Source organism: Oncorhynchus nerka, unplaced genomic scaffold (assembly GCF_034236695.1).
Source record: "Oncorhynchus nerka isolate Pitt River unplaced genomic scaffold, Oner_Uvic_2.0 unplaced_scaffold_1061, whole genome shotgun sequence".
Classification (NCBI taxonomy): domain Eukaryota; kingdom Metazoa; phylum Chordata; class Actinopteri; order Salmoniformes; family Salmonidae; genus Oncorhynchus; species Oncorhynchus nerka.
In genome coordinates this window covers 121668-136368 of record NW_027040252.1, presented here as the reverse complement: position 1 = coordinate 136368, position 14701 = coordinate 121668, and the positions used below count along the sequence as shown (strand labels likewise).

The 14701-nt window shown below is 45.2% G+C and overlaps 1 pseudogene; it reads right to left on the bottom strand.

The window, feature by feature from the left end:
- LOC115120822 (anoctamin-2-like) overlaps nt 1–14701 on the bottom strand; it is a 130698-nt pseudogene that overhangs the window by 544 nt on the left and 115453 nt on the right.

Here is a 14701-nt window from a genome sequence, read left to right as displayed (position 1 = left end):
ACAGATACAGCTGGTCCATAACAGAGTCCAGATCCACAACGGAGACTTCCTCCTGGTCTGGCCCTTCTCCTCCTCTGTCTCCTTCTGCTCCTTCTCTCCCATCTTCTCCTCCTCCTTCTCCCACTCCTTCGCTCTGCTCTTCTGACCCTTCTTCTTTCCCCTCTTCTTCTCTCCCATCTTTTCCCCCTCCTTCTGTTGGGTCAGTGCTATCTGGGCTCTCCAGGGTTTGTCCTGATCTGTCCATCTTCTCCTCCTCCGCCCCCTCTTCTCCCACTGACCCCTCCACCACTATGTCAATGTGTGAGTGTGTGTTATGTGTTTGTGCAGGTTGTCGCGTGGGGGAGCGGTGTGGAAGTCTGGAGCGTAGGGCCTCCTGTTCATCCTGAACAAGGAACTCCATCAGCAACATGTTCTCTTTCCTGACCTGTTCTCTAAGAGAACGAGGAACGTCAGGGATCAACCAGGCCACCAGCATGCTCAGGAACATCGCCAGGTTCTACAACAGAAAGGTTCTACATTAGATCCATTACCATAGGTTCTTCATGAAATACAACAGAAAGGTTCTACATGAAATACAACAGAAAGGTTCTACATTAGATCCAACAGAAAGGTTCTACATGAAATACAACAGAAAGGTTCTACATGAAATACAACAGAAAGGTTCTACATGAAATACAACAGAAAGGTTCTACATTATATCCAACAGAAAGGTTCTACATTAGATACAACAGAAAGGTAGATACAACAGATAGGTTGTTTCTTTGTGTTCTGGAACGCAGCCCTGTTTCTTTGTGTTCTGGAACGTAGCCCTGTTTCCTGGTGTTCTGGAACGTAGCCCTGTTTCTTTGTGTTCTGGAACGTAGCCCTGTTTCTTTGTGTTCTGGAACGTAGCCCTGTTTCTTTGTGTTCTGGAACGTAGCCCTGTTTCTTTGTGTTCTGGAACGTAGCCCTGTTTCTTTGTGTTCTAGAACGTAGCCCTGTTTCTTTGTGTTCTAGAACGTAGCCCTGTTTCTTTGTGTTCTGGAACGTAGCCCTGTTTCTTTGTGTTCTGGAACGTAGCCCTGTTTCTTTGTGTTCTGGAACGTAGCCCTGTTTCTATGTGTTCTGGAACGTAGCCCTGTTTCTTTGTGTTCTGGAACGTAACCCTGTTTCTTTGTGTTCTGGAACGTAGCCCTGTTTCTTTGTGTTCTGGAACGTAGCCCTGTTTCTTTGTGTTCTGGGTCGTAGCCCTGTTTCTATGTGTTCTGGAAAGTAGCCCTGTCTTTCATTTTTGTTCATTGATTTCACCTGTGTTTGTTTCTCACCTGGTCTCATCAGCTCCTTATTTAGTTCTGTTCTTTCTGTTTATATGGTTGTGAGGCATTTTTTGTTTGACCATTGCCTGCCTGTGGTTGGTCATTGCTTGCCTGTGGTTGACCATTGCCTGCCTGTGGTTGGCCATTGCCTGCCTGTGGTTGGCCATTGCTTGCCTGTGGTTGGCCATTGCCTGCCTGTGGTTGACCATTGCCTGCCTGTGGTTGACCATTTCCTGCCTGTGGTTGACCATTGCCTGCCTGTGGTTGACCATTGCCTGCCTGTGGTTGACCATTTCCTGCCTGTGGCTGACCATTGCCTGCCTGTGGTTGACCATTGCTTGCCCGTGGTTGACCATTGCCTGCCTGTGGTTGACCATTGCCTGCCTTCTAGAAGGCTTAAAATCTGCCGTGTTCTGCTCACATTTTTCTCCCTGGTAGTGAATCTACACCCTGTTCTCCCGAGTAGTGAATCTACACCCTGTTCTCCCCAGTAGTAGTGAATCTACACTCTGTTCTCCCAGAGTAGTGAATCTACACCCTGTTCTCCCAGAGTAGTGAATCTACACCCTGTTCTCCCGAGTAGTGAATCTACACCCTGTTCTCCCCTAGTAGTGAATCTACACCCTGTTCTCCCCGAGCAGTGAATCTACACCTGTTCTCCCAGAGTAACATGGCAAAAGGTTCTACATTATGATACAACAGGTTATTTAACAGAACGGTTCTACATTATCACCACTTTCAGGTTACAGGGTTTGGATTGATGATGAAGTCAGGGATTGGGCTCAGAAGACAGGGCTGGATTGATACTGAGGTCAGGGGTTAGGGTCAGGGGTTAGGGTTAAGGGTTAGGGTCAGGGGTTAGCAGTGGTCTGTACCTGAAAGAAGATGACAAAGGCCAATCGAGCTGCCAGGACAGACCAGTACTGTTTAGAGAAGGAGTAGGGCTGAGCTCCCCAAGGTGGGTCCCTGTAGTCTTTATATCTGAGAGACACAGGTCAGGGGTTAGAGGTTACAAGGAGTAGGGCTGGAGCTCTCCAAGGTGGAGCCCTGTAGTCTTATATCTGAGAGACAGAGACATTAGAGGTTAGAAGGAGAGGCTGAGCTCCTCAAGGTGGAGCCCTGTAGTCTTTATATCTGAGAGACACAGGTCAGGGTTAGAGGTTAGAAGGAGTAGGGCTGAGCTCTCCTGTGGAGCCCTGTAGTCTTTATATCTGAGACAGAGACATTAGAGGTTAGAAGGAGTAGGGCTGAGCTCCCCAAGGTGTGGAGCCCCTGTAGTCTTTATATCTGAGAGACACAGGTCAGGTTAGAGGTTAGAAGGAGTAGGGCTGAGCTCTCCAAGGTGGGAGCCCTGTAGTCTTTATATCTGAGAGACAGAGACATTAGAGGTTAGAAGGAGTAGGGCTGAGCTCCCCAAGGTGGAGCCCTGTAGTCTTTATATCTGAGAGACAGAGACATTAGAGGTCAGGGTTAGAGGTTACAAGGAGTAGGGCTGAGCTCCCCAAGGTGGAGCCCTGTAGTCTTTATATCTGAGAGACACAGGTCAGGGTTAGAGGTCAGAAGGAGTAGGGCTGAGCTCCCCAAGGTGGATCCCTGTAGTCTTTATATCTGAGAGACAGAGACATTAGAGGTCAGGGTTAGAGAACAGCATTAGAGGTCAGGGAACAGCATTAGAGGTCAGGGTGAGAGAACAGCATTAGAGGTCAGGGAACAGCATTAGAGGTTAGAGAACAGCATTAGAGGTCAGGGTTAGAGAACAGCATTAGAGGTCAGGGTTAGAGAACAGCATTAGAGGTCAGGGTTAGAGAACAGCATTAGGAGTCAGGGGTTAGAGAAACGTTTTAGAGGTCAGGGGTTAGAGAACAGCATTAGAGGTCAGGGGTTAGAGAACAGCATTAGAGGTCAGGGGTTACAGAACAGCATTAGAGGTCAGGGTTAGAGAACAGCATTAGAGGTCAGGGAACAGCATTAGAGGTCAGGGTTAGAGAACAGCATTAGAGGTCAGGGTTAGAGGAACAGCATTAGAGGTCAGGGTTAGAGAACAGCATTAGAGGTCAGGTTACAGAACAGCATTAGAGGTCAGGGTTAGAGAACAGCATTAGAGGTCAGGGTTAGAGAACAGCATTAGAGGTCAGGGTTAGAGAACAGCATTAGAGGTTATAGTTACCTGCATATGGTGACTCCAGTAAATAGTGTAGAGGAGGGGGAGGAATCAGCCTCAAAGTTGGACACGTTAAAGTAGGACAGGGAGTGTTCTGTGTATCCGTGCATGCTGCCAGTCTGACTGTACATGTACTGGTACACCGTCCGAGGAATGAAGTCAGAAGTGAACCAGATCACAAAGGCCTGAAGAAGAGAGCAACAAACAGACAGCTGAATATCAGGTCTCTCTCTCTCTCTCTAAAGGGATTTATTGGCATGAGAAACAAATGGAACAGACAATAAACAAGGGAAACATCAGTAAACATTACAATCACAAAGGTTTTAATAAGAAATAGACATTTACAATCTCTCACACGCGCACACACACACACACACACACACACACACGCAGACACACACACACACGCGCAGACACACACACAGACACACACACTCCAGACTTACATTTGTAATGACAGAAAACTTGCTGATTCCACTGAGAATGTTGAACCAAATTCTGGAGAGATGAGAGGGAGAGGAGGAGAGAAGGAGAGAAGGAGAGGAGGAGAGGAGGAGAGAAGGAGAGGGAGGATAGAAGGAGAGGGAGGAGAGAAGGAGAGGAGGAGAGGAGGAGAGGAGGAGAGAGGAGAGAAGGAGAGGGAGGATAGAAGGAGAGGAGGAGAGGAGAAGAGAAGGAATGTGACAGAGACAGAAGGAGAGGTAATGTGACAGAGACAGAAGGAGAGGAGGAATGTGACAGAGACAGAAGGAGAGGGGGTGTGACAGAGACAGAAGGAGAGGGGTAATGTGACAGAGACAGAGACAGAAGGAGACAGAAGGAGTAATGTGACAGAGACAGAAGGAGAGGGGTAATGTGACAGAGACAGAAGGAGAGGGGTAATGACAGAGACAGAAGGAGAGGGTAATGTGACAGAGACAGAAGGAGAGGGGTAATGTGACAGAGACAGAAGGAGAGGGTAATGTGACAGAGACAGAAGGAGAGGGTAATGTGACAGAGACAGAAGGAGAGGGGTAATGTGACAGAGACAGAAGGAGAGGGGTAATGTGACAGAGACAGAAGGAGAGGAGGAATGTGACAGAGACAGAAGGAGAGGGGTAATGTGACAGAGACAGAAGGAGAGGGTAATGTGACAGAGACAGAAGGAGAGGGGTAATGTGACAGAGACAGAAGGAGAGGGGAATGTGACAGAGACAGAAGGAGAGGGGTAATGTGACAGAGACAGAAGGAGAGGGGTAATGTGACAGAGACAGAAGGAGAGGGGTAATGTGACAGAGACAGAAGGAGAGGGGTAATGTGACAGAGACAGAAGGAGAGGAGGAATGTGACAGAGACAGAAGGAGAGGGGTAATGGGACAGAGACAGAAGGAGAGGGGTAATGTGACAGAGACAGAAGGAGAGGGGTAATGTGGACAGAGACAGAAGGAGAGGGGAATGTGACAGAGAGAAGAGAGGGGTAATGTGAGGGGTAATGTGACAGAGAATGAGAGGAGAGGGGTAATGTGACAGAGAAAGAGAGGAGAGGGGTAATGTGACAGAGAAAGAGAGGAGAGGGGTAATGTGACAGAGAAAGAGAGGAGTAATGTGACAGAGACAGAAGGAGAGGGGTAATGTGACAGAAAGAGAGGAGAGGAGGAATGTGACAGAGACAGAAGGAGAGGGGTAATGTGACAGAGACAGAAGGAGAGGGGTAATGTGACAGAGACAGAAGGAGAGGGGTAATGTGACAGAGACAGAAGGAGAGGGTAATGTTGACAGAGACAGAAGGGAGGGTAATGTGACAGAGACAGAAGGGAGGGGTAATGTGACAGAGACAGAAGGAGAGGGTTAATGTGACAGAGAGAGAAGGAGAGGGGTAATGTGACAGAGAAGAGAGGGGTAATGTGGGACAGAGACCGAAGGAGAGGAGGAATGTGACAGAGAAAGAGAGGAGAGGGGTAATGTGACAGAGACAGAAGGAGAGGGGTAATGTGACAGAGAAAGAGAGGAGAGGGGGTAATGTGACAGAGAAAGAGAGGAGAGGGTAATGTGACAGAGACAAAGGAGAGGAGGAATGTGACAGAGACAGAAGGAGAGGGTAATGTGACAGAGACCAAAGGAGAGAAGGAATGTGACAGAGACAGAAGGAGAGTGAGGAGAAGAGGGAGTAATGTGACAGAGACAGAAGGAGAGGAGGAATGTGACAGAGACAGAAGGAGAGGGTTAATGTGACAGAGACAGAAGGAGAGGGGGTAATGTGACAGAGACAGAAGGAGAGGGGCAATGTGACAGAGAAAGAGAGGAGAGGAATGTGACAGAGAAAGAGAGGAGAGGGGTAATGTGACAGAGAAAGAGAGGAGAGGGGTAATGTGACAGAGAAAGAGAGGAGAGGGGTAATGTGACGTAAAAGAGAGAGAGGGGTAAGAGCTAAAGAGGGAGAGGGGTAATGTGACAGAGAAAGAGAGGAGAGGGGTAATGTGGACAGAGAAAGAGAGGAGTAATGTGACAGAGACAGAAGGAGAGGGGTAATGTGACAGAGACAGAAAGAGGGTAATGTGACAGAGAAAGAGAGGAGATGTGACAGAGAAAGAGAGGTGAGGGGTAATGTGACAGAGAATGAGAGGAGAGGGGAATGTGACAGAGAAAGAGAGGAGAGGGGTAATGGGACAGAGAAAGAGAGGAGAGGGTTAATGTGACAGAGAAAAAAAGAGAGGAGACAGAGACAGAAGGAGAGGGGTAATGTGACAGAAAGAGAGGAGAGGAGGAATGTGACAGAGACAGAAGGAGAGGGGTAATGTGACAGAGACAGAAGGAGAGGGGTAATGTGACAGAGACAGAAGGAGAGGGGTAATGTGACAGAGACAGAAGGAGAGGGGTAATGTGACAGAGACAGAAGGAGAGGGGTAATGTGACAGAGACAGAAGGAGAGGGTTAATGTGACAGAGAGAGAAGGAGAGGGGTAATGTGACAGAGAAGGAGAGGGGTAATGTGACAGAGACCGAAGGAGAGGAGGAATGTGACAGAGAAAGAGAGGAGAGGGGTAATGTGACAGAGACAGAAGGAGAGGGGTAATGTGACAGAGAAAGAGAGGAGAGGGGTAATGTGACAGAGAAAGAGAGGAGAGGGGTAATGTGACAGAGACCAAAGGAGAGGAGGAATGTGACAGAGACAGAAGGAGAGGGGTAATGTGACAGAGACCAAAAGGAGAGAAGGCTGAATGACAGAGACAGAAGGAGAGGGGTCTGTGACAGAGAAGGAGAGGAGGAATGTGACAGAGACAGAAGGAGAGGAGGAATGTGACAGAGACAGAAGGAGAGGGTTAATGTGACAGAGACAGAAGGAGAGGGGTAATGTGACAGAGACAGAAGGAGAGGGGTAATGTGACAGAGAAAGAGAGGAGAGGGTAATGTGACAGAGAAAGAGAGGAGAGGGTAATGTGACAGAGAAAGAGAGGAGAGGGTAATGTGACAGAGAAAGAGAGGAGAGGGGTAATGTGACAAGAAAGAGAGGAGAGGGGAATGTGACAGAGAAAGAGAGGAGAGGGGTAATGTGACAGAGAAAGAGAGGAGAGGGGGGTAATGTGACAGAGAAAAGAGGAGCAATGTGACAGAGAAGAGGAGAGGGTAATGTGACAGAAAGAGAGGAGAGGAGGAAATGTGACAGAGACCAAAAAGGAGAGGAGGAATGTGACAGAGACAGAAGGAGAGGGGTAATGATGAGACAGAAGGAGAAGGGGTAATGTGACAGAGACAGAAGGAGAGGGGTAATGTGACAGAGACAGAAGGAGAGGGGGTAATGTGACAGAGACAGAAGGAGAGGGGTAATGTGACAGAGACAGAAGGAGAGGGGGTAATGTGACAGAGACAGAAGGAGAGGGGTAATGTGACAGAGACCAAGGAGAGGTAATGACAGAGACAGAAGGAGAGGGGTAATGGACAGAGACAGAAGGAGAGGGAGTAATGTGACAGAGACAGAAGGAGAGGGGAATGTGACAGAGACCAAAGGAGAGGAGGAAGACAGAGACAGAGGAGAGGGGTAATGTGACAGAGAAGAGAAGGAGAGGGGTAATGTGACAGAGAAAGAGAGGAGAGAATGTGACAGAGAGACAGGAGAGGGGTAATGTGACAGAGAAAGAAGGAGAGGGGTAATGTGACAGCGAAAGAGGGGAGAGGTTAATGTGACAGAGAAAGAGAGGGAGGGGTAATGTGACAGAGAAAGAGAGGAGTAATGTGACAGAGACAGAAGGAGAGGGGTAATGTGACAGAGAAAGAGAGGAGAGGAGGAATGACAGAGACCAAAGGAGAGGAGGAATGACAGAGACAGAAGGAGAGGGGTAATGTGACAGAGACAGAAGGAGAGGGGTAATGTGACAGAGACAGAAGGAAGGAGGAATGTGACAGAGACAGAAGGAGAGGAGGTAATGTGACAGAGAGAAGAGAGGGGTAATGTGACAGAGACAGAAGGAGGGGTAATGTGACAGAGACCAAAGGAGAGGAGGAATGTGACAGAGACAGAAGGAGAGGGGTAATGTGACAGAGACAGAAGGAGAGGGTTAATGTGACAGAGAAAGAGAGGAGTAATGTGACAGAGACAGAAGGAGAGGGGTAATGTGACAGAGAAAGAGAGGAGAGGAGGAATGTGACAGAGACCAAAGGAGAGGAGGAATGTGACAGAGACAGAAGGAGAGGGGTAATGTGACAGAGACAGAAGGAGAGGAGGAATGTGACAGAGACCAAAGGAGAGGAGGAATGTGACAGAGACAGAAGGAGAGGGTTAATGTGACAGAGAAAGAGAGGAGTAATGTGACAGAGACAGAAGGAGAGGGGTAATGTGACAGAGAAAGAGAGGAGAGGAGGAATGTGACAGAGACCAAAGGAGAGGAGGAATGTGACAGAGACAGAAGGAGAGGGGTAATGTGACAGAGACAGAAGGAGAGGGGTAATGTGACAGAGACAGAAGGAGAGGAGGAATGTGACAGAGACCGAAGGAGAGGGGTAATGTGACAGAGACAGAAGGAGAGGGGTAATGTGACAGAGACAGAAGGAGAGGGGTAATGTGACAGAGACCAAAGGAGAGGAGGAATGTGACAGAGACAGAAGGAGAGGGGTAATGTGACAGAGAAGGAGAGGGGGAATGTGACAGAGACCGAAGGAGAGGAGGAATGTGACAGAGACCAAAGGAGAGGAGGAATGTGACAGAGACCAAAGGAGAGGAGGAATGTGACAGAGACAGAAGGAGAGGGTTAATGTGACAGAGACAGAAGGAGAGGGGTAATGTGACAGAGACAGAAGGAGAGGGGTAATGTGACAGAGACAGAAGGAGAGGGGTAATGTGACAGAGAAAGAGAGGAGAGGGGTAATGTGACAGAGACCAAAGGAGAGGAGGAATGTGACAGAGACAGAAGGAGAGGGGTAATGTGACAGAGAAGGAGAGGGGTAATGTGACAGAGACAGAAGGAGAGGGTTAATGTGACAGAGACAGAAGGAGAGGGGTAATGTGACAGAGACAGAAGGAGAGGGGTAATGTGACAGAGACAGAATGAGAGGGGTAATGTGACATAGACAGAAGGAGAGGGGTAATGTGACAGAGACAGAATGAGAGGGGTAATGTGACAGAGACAGAAGGAGAGGGGGAATGTGACAGAGACCGAAGGAGAGGGGGAATGTGACAGAGACAGAAGGAGAGGGGTAATGTGACAGAGACAGAAGGAGAGGGGGGTAATGTGACAGAGACAGAAGGAGAGGGGTAATGTGACAGAGACAGAAGGAGAGGGGTAATGTGACAGAGACAGAAGGAGAGGGGTAATGTGACAGAGACCAAAGGAGAGGAGGAATGTGACAGAGACAGAAGGAGAGGGGTAATGTGACAGAGACCGAAGGAGAGGGGTAATGTAACAGAGACAGAAGGAGAGGGGTAATGTGACAGAGACAGAAGGAGAGAAAGAATTTGATAGAAAAAGAGAATGAGAGGGGTAATGTGACAGAGACAGAAGGAGAGGGGTAATGTGACAGAGACAGAAGGAGAGGGGTAATGTGACAGAGACAGAAGGAGAGGGGTAATGTGACAGAGACAGAAGGAGAGGAGGAATGTGACAGAGACCAAAGGAGAGAAGGAATGTGACAGAGACAGAAGGAGAGGAGGAATGTGACAGAGACCAAAGGAGAGGAGGAATGTGACAGAGACAGAAGGAGAGGGGTAATGTGACAGAGACAGAAGGAGAGGGGTAATGTGACAGAGACAGAAGGAGAGGGGGAATGAGACAGAAGGAGAGGGGTAATGTGACAGAGACAGAAGGAGAGGGGTAATGTGACAGAGACAGAAGGAGAGGGGTAATGTGACAGAGACAGAAGGAGAGGGTAATGTGACAGAGACAGAAGGAGGGGTAATGTGACAGAGACAGAAGGAGAGGGTTAATGTGACAGAGACAGAAGGAGAGGGGTAATGTGACAGAGACAGAAGGAGAGGGGTAATGACAGAGACCGAAGGAGAGGGGTAATGTGACAGAGACAGAAGGAGAGGGGTAATGTGACAGAGACAGAAGGAGAGGGTAATGTGACAGAGACAGAAGGAGAGGGGTAATGTGACAGAGACAGAAGGAGAGGAGGAATGTGACAGAGACAGAAGGAGAGGAGGAATGTGACAGAGACAGAAGGAGAGGAATGTGACAGAGACCGAAGGAGAGGGGTAATGTGACAGAGAAAGAGAATAAGAAGAGGAATGTGAAGGAGAGAGAAGGAATGTGACAGAGAAGAGAGGAGGAATGTGACAGAGAAGGAGAGGAGGAATGTGAGATTGTGTTATAGTTTGAAGTTGTTTGATTGTGGTTCATGTGTGGTTTTGTCATGATTGTCTTGCAGTTGACTGTGAGGTGGCTGAGGTGGCGGTGTGTTGTGGATGTATTTATTGCGGTTGTGTTGTGGTCAAATACCTATGTCTTTGCAGCGCACAGCATCTGGGCGACGGATCTCTGTGGTGAACTTGGCAGCCGAGGCGGATCTCGATCACGTTGTTGAGCAGAGCAAAGAGAGGAGCCAGAGGAACGATGCCACGAAGATGGTGACAAACCCATACTGATTACTGCACACACACACACACACGGTTTGTTAATTGTTCACTTTCCATGTACACTTTGGGTGCGTGTGTGTGTGCTTGACTCACTCATCTCCATGTATTCGGGCTAAGACCCTCATAGGGATCCAGAGAGAAGTCTTTGTCCCACTGTTGCTTCGGCCTCTTCGTCTCCTCCTCATCCTCATCTTCCTCTCCTCCTTTATCCTTCTCCTTGTATGTTCTGTACATTTTCTTTAGCTTACTGCAGAGAGAGAAAGCGATAGAGACAGAGAGAGAATTAAATGAGTTATACAGTGCAGACATTACAGTGCATTCAGACAGTATTCAGACCATGACTTTTTGTTACGTTACAGCCTTATTCTGAAATATATTTAATTGCTTTAATTTACACAATACCCCATAATGAAGTAATAATATATAATATAATAATAATAAGAAAAAAACAGGTTTAAGAAATGTTTGCAAATGTAAAAAGAAATAATGAAATATCACATTTACATAAGTATTCAGACCCTTTACTCAGTACCTCTGGCAGCGATTACAGCCTCGAGTCTTCTTTTGGGTATGACGCTACAAACTTGGTGAGTTTCTCCCATTCTTCTCTGCAGATCCTCTCAAGCTCTGTCAGGTTGGATGGGGATGCATCACTGCACAGCTATTTTTAGATCTCTCCAGAGATGTTCGATCGGGTTCAAGTCCAGGTTCTGGCTGGGCCACTCAAGGACATTCAGAGACTTGTCCCGAAGTCACTCCTGCGTTGTCTTGGCTGTGTGCTGAGGGTCGTTTTCCAGTTGGAAGATGAACCTTTGCCCCAGTCTGAGGTCCTGAGCACTCTGAAGCAGGTTTTCATCAAGGATCTCTGTACTTTGCTTTGTTCATCTTTCCTCGATCCTGACTAGTCTCCCAGTCCCTGCTGCTGATTAGTGCCTTTTGTCCAGCTCTATACCATAAAGGCCTGATTGGTGGAGTGCTGCAGAGATGGTTTTCCTTCTGGAACGTTCTCCGATCTCCCAGAGGAATTCTGGAACTCTGTCAGTGTGACCATCGGGTTCTTCAACTCCCTGACCAAGGCCCTTCTCCCCGATTGCTGAGTTTGGCTGGGTCGCCAGCTCGAGGAAGGGTCTTGGTGCTTCCAAACTTCTTCCATTTAAGAATGATGGAGGCCACTGTGTTCTGGGACCTTCAATGCTGCAGAAATGTTTTGGTACCCTTCCCCAGATCTGTGCCTCGACTCCTTCCTGTCTCGGAGCTCTACGGACAACTCCTTGACCCCATGGCTTGGTTTTGCTCTGACATGCACTGTCAACTCTGAGACCTTATATAGACAGGTGTGTGCCTTTCCAAATCATGTCCAATCAATTGAATGTACCACAGGTGGACTCCTATGAAGTTGTAGAAACCTCTCAAAGGATGATCAATGGAAATAGGATGATTCCCGAGCACAATTTCGAGTCTCATAGCAAGGCTCTGAATACGTAAATAATGTATTTCTGTTTAAAAATTAAAAATTAAAAGTGTTTTTGCTTTTACATTATGGGGTATTGTGAGGAAAAATAATTATTTATTCAATTATTATTCAATTAAGGCTGGAAGGTAACAACATCTGGAATAAGGGAAGGGGTCTGAATACTTTCCGAATGCCCTGTATATATTTTTTTTAGCTGTATTTACTTTGGGTTATGTAGGGTATATATATGTATATATATATGTATATATTTAGGGTATATATATATGTATATATTTAGGGTATATATATGTATATATTTAGGGTATATATATATATATTTAGGGTATATATATGTATATATATACGCATATATTTCCAGGTATATATATGTATATATTTAGAATATATATATATGTATATATTTAGGAGTATATATGTATATATTTGTATATATTTATATATTTATATATATATGTATATATTTAGGGTATATATATATGTATATATTTAGGGATATATATTTAGGGTATATATATATGTATATATGTATATATAGGGTTATATTTAGGGTATACATACGCATTATATATATATATATATTTGGTATATATATATATATATAGGGTTATGTATGTATGGTATATATATATGTATATATATAGGGATATATATATGGATATATATATATGTATATATATATGTATATATATAGGGATATGTATGGTATATATATATGTATATATATAGGGATATGTATGTATATATATATGGGATATGTATAGTATATATATATATGTATATATATAGGGATATGTATGGTATATATACATGCATATATATATATAGGGTTATGTAGGTATATATATATATATATATTTAGGGTATATATATATGTATATATATAGGGATATGTATGGCATATATATATATATATATATAGGGTTATGTAGGTATATATATGTATATATATAGGGTATATATATATATGTATATATATATATAGGAACTATGTATTTATATATATATATATATGAATATATATATACGGTTATGCAGGGTATATATATGTATATATATATATAGGTTATGTAGGTAACATATATATATGTATATATATATAGGGTTATGTAGGGCATATATATAGGGTTATGTAGGGTATATATATATGTATGTATGTATATATATATATATAGGGTTATGTAGGGTATATATATATAGGGTATATATGTGTATATATAGGGTTATATATATATATATATATATATAGGGATATGTAGGGTATATGTATGTATATACAGTATATATAGGGATATGTATGGTATATATATATATATATATATAGGGTTATGTAGGGTATATATACAGTGGGGCAAAAAAGTATTTAGTCAGCCACCAATTGTGCAAGTTCTCCCACTTAAAAAGATGAGAGGCCTGTTGTTTTCATCATATGTACACTTCAACTATAACAGACTAAATGAGAAAAAAAATCCAGAAAATCACATTGTAGGATTTTTAATGAATTTATTTGCAAATTATGGTGGAAAATAGCTCTGTGGATCTGTTGGGGCGGTATGCAAATTGGAGTGGTTCTAGAGTTTCTGGGATAATGGTGTTGATGTGAGCCATGACCAGCCTTTCAAAGCATTTCATGGCTAGAGACGTGAGTGCTAAGGTTGGTAGTCATTTATGCAGGTTAGCTTAGTGTTCTTGGGCACAGGGACTATGGTGGTTTGCTTGAAACATGTTGGTATTACAGACTCGGACAGGGAGAGGTTGAAAATGTCAGTGAAGACACTTGCCAGTTGGTCAGCGCATGCTTGCGGTACACGTCCTGGTAATCTGTCTGGCCCTGCAGCCTTGTGAATGTTGACCTGTTTAAAGGGCTTACTCACATCGGCTGTGGAGAGCATGATCACACAGTGGTCCGGAACAGCTGATGCTCTCATGCATGTTTCAGTGTTACTTGCCTTGAATCGAGCATAGAAGCTATTTAGCTTGTCTGGTTGGCTTGTGTCACTGGGCAGCTCTCGGCTGTGCTTCCCTAGTCTGTAATAGTTTGCAAGCCCTACCACAGTCGACGAGTGTCAGAGCCGGGTATAGTACGATTCGATCTAAGTCCTGTATTGAAGCTTCTGGGTTAGAGTCCCTCTCCTTGAAAGTGGCAGCTCTACCCTTTAGCTCAGTGCAAATGTTGCCTGTAATCCATTGCTTCTGGTTGGGGTATGTACGTAGTCACTGTGGGGACGATGTCATCAATGCCCTTATTGATGAAGCCAGTACTGATGTGGTATACTACTTAATGCCATCGGGAGGAATCCCAGAACATATTCCAATCTGCAAAATAGTCCTGTAGTTTAGCATCTGCTTCATCTGACCACTTTTTTATAGACTGAGTCACTGGTGCTTCCTGCTTTAATTTTTGCTTGTAAGCAAGAATCAGGAGCATACAATAATGGTCAGATTTGTCAAATGGAGGGCGAGGGGAGAGCTTTGTACGCATCTCTGTGTGTGGAGGTCTATATTTTTCCCCTCTGGTTGCACATTTAACATGCTGATAGAGATGAAGTAAAACTGATTTAAGTTTCCCTGCATTAAAGTCCCCGGCCACTAGGGTGCGCCACCTCTGGATGAGCATTTTCCTGTTTGCTTATGACGGTATACAGCTCATTGAGTGAGTTCTTAGTGCCAGCATCGGTCTGTGGTGGTATGTAGACAGCTACGAAAAATACAGATGAAATCTCTCTCGGT